Genomic DNA, 7,279 nt, shown 5'->3' with positions numbered 1-7,279 from the left:
AGAAAGCAAGCCACCAGGTCTGTGACTTGAACCACAGTTGAACATGTGGGAGTCCAGCACCTTAACTACCATGCCACTTGTCAGTCCCTGAATTCTTTAGTGTCTATGTAAGAATAAGTTCTGTTTCATGATTATCTTTAGACAACTGTTTAAAGCCACATGAAAACTATAGAATTGCTGTATATGTGTGATTGTTAGTGTGCTTTTGCCAACCTATTTGAAGAATTAAAATAGAGAAGATATACCATAAAAACAGATTTGTAAATTATGTTATCATAAGACTTAAGAAAATTAATAGCCAAATGGTAGGCAGAAGGTAAATAAAAAGTAAAAGAAAGAAAAGAAGAATATCTCGGGGCCAGTAGTTAGCATAATGGCTATGTCGCTGGACTCCCATGTAGTCAACCATGGTTTGAGTCCCAGACATGGTGGCTTAAACTCACACTGGGCACGTGTGCATGTGTGCCCAAAATCCCGAGAGGAGAATGGAAGAGAAGGGATTGCAGCATGGCCACCCCCCCCGGGGGTGAGTTCTCGCTTTTTATCTCTCTTTCTCTCTCTGTGTTTCTGGCGAGTGCATGCACCCTATAGCAAAAATCTCTCTAAGAAAAAAAAAAAAAGAAGAATATCTCAGGAGTCATGTCCAAACCAAAGAGACCAGGCCAGCCCAGAGATGTCTTTAGAGGTCTTATTTTTCTGCCAAAGGATGCTCCAGCCTCCAAAGGACTTAGGGACTTGTGAGTCCCATTCCATGATGTTAACACTTGCAGGATCATGTCTAGTCCAGGTTTTCTACCCAAGCCCCCTGGCCTTCCAGGCCTCCCAGGTCTTTGCTGATTTTCTGATAGACCACAACCCCACTCCTCCAAAGTCATGATGAAAGGAGAAATTGTTTCATGGTCAAGAGATCCTAAGGGAACTTCCTGGGCAGTCTTTGATAATAGGTACTACTCCAAACTATTTACTCAGAATGCAATTAGTCAGGTTTTATTTTAGTTTTAGTTTTTTATATAGGGCACATGAACTTGCCACTGGAGAGAGACAAAGAGAGAGAGAAGAGAGAGAAAGAAAGTCCAATTACTTCTCCCCTATTTTGTTCAGGATATTTGGTAGATATGAAAACATCCCTGGTGTGTTCTTTTAGCCATCCAGTCATGAAGTTGAACTACACAGTTGACCTTGTTAGAACCAGCACTTTCAGCACACCACTTGCTTGTCCAGCATTGTTTATTTTTTTAAGAAAATGTTTCAAAGAGGTCAGCAAGTAGCATTGTGGTTAAGGTGCTGGCCGCCCATATGACTGGTCATGGTTGAAGTCATGGACTGGCAACTTGAAAATCACACTGTGTGTGTATGTGTGTCTGTCTGTCTGTGTGTCCAAATCCTTGAGAAGAAAATAGAAGAGAAAGGATTGTCTTATGGGAACCCCCTTTTGGGAGTGATTTCTCAGATTCCTTCTATCTGTTTCTGTCTCTTCAGCTAGCAAATAGCAACCCCTCCCCCTCAAAAAAAGCTGTTTCAACATTTACTCTTTTCATGAGTAAAAGAGACAAATAAACTGAAAGAAAGAGATCAATAGACAGGGAAACAGGCACTTCCAACAGTGTCTGAACACATTGTCTACCCCCCAGCCTCTGCCAGTCCAAGCTTATGGGTAAAAGTATGAACAGCACACTCAAGGAGGTCTCTAGACTTTCTCTGGTGATTTAAACTTAAAGTGTGTCAACTTTCATCAGGTCATCATCATCCAAACCCACATTTATTATTTTTTAGCTTTGATTTATATTTTGTTGGTAATTAGTGATATTGATCATTTTTTTCACATACTTGACTATTAAATATATCTTGAGAAATGTTTATTCATGTCCTAATTTAATTTGGTAATCAGAGCTATTTTTTTTCTTTTTGTTGTTGGATTTACTGAGTTTCTCATATATTCTGAATATTAATCCTTCAATAGATGAATAGATTGAAAATACCTTTACCCTCTCCTGCAGGATATCTCTTCACCCTGTTGATTGTTTGCTTTGCAGAATCATTTTAGTTTGCTAAAATATCAATGATTTCTTTCTGCTTTTGTTGCCTCTGAGTTTCAGGTTTTCTTCAAGAAATCTATTCTCGGACTAATTCCTGAGGCATTTTCCATATTTTTTTCTGTAGTTTTATTCTGTGCCTTACATTTAAGATTGTAATCTGTTCTTTCTCATGAATATCCACTACCTCCAGCAGTATTTATTGAAGTAATGTTCTTCTCCAGTGTATGTTCTTTGCATCATTGTGGAAAATCAGAGGCTGACAGGTGACATGGTGATTGAGAGCTGGGATCCCACATGGTTGACTGTGGTTTGAGTCCCAGATCTGGCATCTTGCTTTGTCACTTTCCCTCCCTCTCTCTCTCTCTCTCTCTCTGTCTCCCTCTGGTCAACTTAAAATAATAATAAATAAAGTTAAATAAAATAATTATTTAAAAAAGAAATCAGATGAGTGTAAAAAGTGATCATTTCTATTTTTCCTTTTCTGTTAAATTGAGCTATGTGTCTATTTCTGTTGTTTTCTTCTTGCCATTCCATGCTATTTTTTGTTCATAGAGGATTTATAGTATACTTAAAGGCTCGTAGTGTAAATCCTCCAGCTTCTCTTTGTTGTGATTCTTTGTCTATTTAGGATTGCCTTGGCCATTCAGTGTCTTTAAAAATGTTATAATTATTTCCTCTACAACTAAAAAGCTAGGCACACAAAGACAAATATTATAGGTGTTATTCATATTTGGAAGCTAGAATGTATCTAGTAATAATAGGGGGTTACAGGGCCATCAGGTTGCATGATAGTTAAGGTACTGGAATCTCACAGAACTGAAAGAAGGTCCAGTCCCAGACTTCGCAGCTTGAAAATGATGCCAGCAATATGCAGCATTGGCCATCCTCCCTGAAGGTGATTTCTCACTTTCTCTCTTTCTTTCTTTCTCTCTGGAAAACATAGATGTCCCATCCTAAAAACCTAAAAGAAAAGGAAAAGAATTAGTGTATCAGCTAGTAGCTAGAGAATGGGAATGATGGGGGGAGGGAACATAAAATAAAGATGGGTAAAGGTACACAATACAGTTAAATAGGAAGAATGTGTTCTTGTATTCCATAGCATATGAGGATGCAAGTAGTTAAAAATAGTTTGCTCTATATCTCAAAAACATAAAACAATCCATGTTTCCAACCCAAATCACATATATATGAGGTAGTTCATATGCAATTAACCTGATTTCATTATTACACATTGCATTTATATATCAAAAAATGACACTGAAAGCCATAAATATGTATAATGCATATGCATCAGTTATTTTAAAGGAATGTACCCTGAGAGGATTCTGGGAATATGCTGCCTGTAGGGCAGTGCTCATAATGCAAAGTAAGGCTCCCGATCACATAATATGAACTTGTGATATTTTTTTAGAGAGGTGTTTTCTATAGGGTGCATGCGCTTGCCAGAAAGAGAGAGACAGAGAGACAGAAAGTGAGAAATCACCCCCCAGGGTGGATGGCCACACTGCAATCCTTTCTCCTCCATTCTCCTCTCAGGATCTTGGGCACACATGCACACGTGCCTGGCATGAGTTTAAGCCACCAGGTCTGGGACTTGAACCACAATCAACTACATAGAAGTCCAGTGACATAGCCATTATGCTAACTGCTGGTCCCTCTGAACTTGTGATTTTAATAGAGATTAGTAAGTTTGTGGAAAACACTGGGGAAACTATGGAAGACATTAGGGTATGTGGCGAGCACTGCATATGGAAGCCATCTTGAGCTATCTGCCATCTTGGAAACCATTAGGCTTCACTTCCTCACTGAGCAAACCGTCTCTCAGAAATCATGTGAACAACCGTTCTCCCTGGAAGTGGTTGGTTTCTAGGCAATGGGAGAGATCTACCCACATCAATGATTGGTTCATGCTGTTCTATCTCATTTGCATTTTAGGCAACCAATTGGTTCCCGCCAGCTGTATATAACTCGTCATTTTTCCTGAATAAACGGAAGTAGACAGAAGAAGATGACTTGATCAGCACCTCGTAGTGTGTGCACGTGTGTTTGTCCCATCTCTCACTCCCTCCCCCAAGGAACCTGTTCCACTGTCCTGCAGGCCGGGACAAGGGTAGGCAAAGTCTTTTTAAATAAGACCCCCAAGGCACAGTCAATAATCTGCAAAATAGAAAACTGAGATTTAGATCAGATTAAGAATTTTATGTCACTCAGGAGACACAATAATTAGTGTGAATTTACAACCCTAGGAGTGAGAGCATAGTTTTGTAAACTATGCCTCAGATAAGGGAGTGATAACCAGAATACACAGGGAACACAAGTGGCTTATCCAAAAGAAAGGTTAACCCAATTAAAAGTTGGGCAAGTGACCTGAACCAAAAACTTCCTAAGGAAGACATATGAACAGTGAAAAGCATATGAAAAAATGCTCAGCATTCCTCATCATAAGGGAGATACAGATTAAAACCACAATGAGATACCACCTAACCCCTGTTAGAATGGCAAAGAATAAAAATACAAAAAATGATGTGTTGGTAGGGTTGTGGTGAAAGGGAAACTTTCCTACACTGTTGGTAGAATTGTAAATTGATCCAGTCACTGTGGAAAACAATATGGAGGTTCCTCAAAATTCTACAGATTGAACTACCATATGATTCAGCAATTCCACTACTGGGTATCTACTCAAAGGATAGGAGAACAGTCAGGACAGTGCTCACACATCTATGTTTATTGCGGCATTATTCACAATTGCTAAGATATGGAGCGAAGAGTCCACAAACAGAGGAATGGATTGAAAACTTGTGGTATATATGCCATAAGTATATATAAGTATATGGAATACTATTCAGCCATAAAAAAACAAGACCCTGGCATTTGATAGAAAGTGAATACATATGGAATATTTACTGCTGAGTGAAGCAAGCCAGGCTATGAAAGACACTGCATGTCTCCACTTAATAAATACCTACTGCCTGCACTCTATGGTGGAAACAGAAAGATTTGAGTACATAGAAGCCTGATAAATGATTAGATTCTAGAGACAGTGTGAGAAGGAGGTGGGAAAAAGGAAATAAATCAAATAGAAAAAGAGAAGCAAGGCATTTATGGGACACAGAAGTGGATGATTACCTTTTGATGATCATGTATATAGTACCTTCAACTGGACTGGTGTGAAGTGTATTCATGTTGGGTAAATTCACATTACAAGCTGTAATGATGTAAAGTGATAGAATTTTAAAAAAATAAAAATATTTATTCATGTAATTCTGTAAGTTATGTTTTTTCATTATGATAAGAGAGAGGCAGAGGGAGAGAAGAAGGGAAAATGAAAGAGAAAGTCTCCAGGTCTGGGACTCAAACCATGCCCGATCATGTGTGAGTTCAGTGTCTCAGCCACATCACCTGCGAGGCCCATTTCTTATCTTTTTTTAATCTGTGCCATGATTTAATTGATCTTCTATACCATAATTCAGATAAATGGCTGATGGCCTGATGACATATTTTTGTTGAACAGTCCTGTTTTAAGTAACACTATTTTTTCAATATGATCAGAGAGAGGCAGAGGGAGAGAAGAAGGGGAAATAAAAAGAAAGTCTCCACGTCTGGGACTCAAACCATGCCTGATCATGTGTGAGTTCAGTGTTTCAGCCACATCACCTGTGAGGCCCATTTCTTATCTTTTTTTAATCTGTACCATGATTTAATTGATCTCCTATACCATAATTCAGATAAATGACAGATGGCCCAATGACATATTTTTGTTGAACAGTACTGTTTTAAATAACACTGGCTTATGGTTAAATGAATGTTGTTGTTGTTTTTTAATTTTGAAAGTAATTTTCATTCAGTAAATGTTATTTTTTTTCAGCTTTGTTGGCGTTTATTGATTAAGCCAGTGGCATATGGGGCAAATAAAACATAGTATATATCTATATCTATATATCTATATATCTATGTATCTATATATAAATACATATATAGTGAATGTCTATGCTCTATAGTAGAAACTGAAAGATTGGAAAGTATAGTAGCATGGAGTGCAACTGTAGATACTACAGATAGTAAGGATAGGGATAATATGAGGGCGGTATTAGGGAAGGGAGGGAAATAGAGGAAAAAGAAATACATATAACTGACATAAAAATAAAAAGCTATTTGCTGATGATAATGTATATGGTAACATCTTTGCTTTGCCTGATATGCACTGTACTCATGCTGGGAAAAGCCATATGGTACACTGCAAAGACAGTGATTCAATGTAAAGTAAATATTTAGAAAATAAAATATTGAAAAACAAACACCACAAAAGCACAAAAAAAGAGGAATCACACAATTTCATTTCAGGATTCTGGTCAGATACCTCTGTATATATTTAACATTGAAATGACATTGTACCTCCTTGAAACTAACAGGCCAGTTTATCATCTCTTGATTGATGACCAAGCCTTGATCAGGGGTGTTCCTGTAGACAAAATCTCCTACTTTAACCAACAGCAAACTGTGATTAGAAAATCTGACAAGATTGTGGATATCATACTGTATCGTTTTTCTGTTTTCATCCAGGAGCTTGTTGTACCCAATGCTGTTTGTCAATTGGCTTTTCCTCAGAAATGGATGTTCAGACAGAACTGACAGGTCCTCCATTAGGTCCGCTGTAAACCCCACCTACCTCCCTCTGCCTTGTGTATATAAGAAAGTGCTCTGGCCCTCAATAAATGAGCGAAACCTTCATACCATCAAGAGCTGTGACACTATGTGAGCTGTGATACTTCTTTCGCTCCCATGCTGAGACGCTGCACCAGTTCCAGACCTCTGCCTCCTCGCTCGAGTTCCCTGCCCGATTTGTCCCGCAGGCCGGGACATTCTGGTGCCCGGACAGGGACTCGAGTTGAAGGGGTAGTGACAGGTTCCCGAAGATTCCGGAGAGAAATAAGGAGCACGTTCCCGGCAAGGAACGAGCCTTCGGAATAAGAAGTTCGTTCCCAGCAGAGGAACAAGACAGAAGCCCGCGGCACTTTTTGGAGACGCATCAGAAGACTTCTCGGTGAGTAACTACTCACATTTGAATTCCGGGTTATAGCTTAGACTATAATGGGGCAAGAGCTCAGCCAGCACAAATTGTTTGTTCAGGGGTTAAAGGAAGCCCTTAGACCTAGAGAAGTAGAAGTGAAAGTTAAACAACTGCTCACCCTTTTTGATTTCCTGAAGGAGCCTTATCCATGGTTCCCTCAAGAAGGAACCATTGA

Source organism: Tupaia chinensis, unplaced genomic scaffold (assembly GCF_000334495.1).
Source record: "Tupaia chinensis unplaced genomic scaffold, TupChi_1.0 Scaffold000378_1, whole genome shotgun sequence".
Classification (NCBI taxonomy): domain Eukaryota; kingdom Metazoa; phylum Chordata; class Mammalia; order Scandentia; family Tupaiidae; genus Tupaia; species Tupaia belangeri.
Note: the sequence above shows the minus strand (reverse complement) of the source record.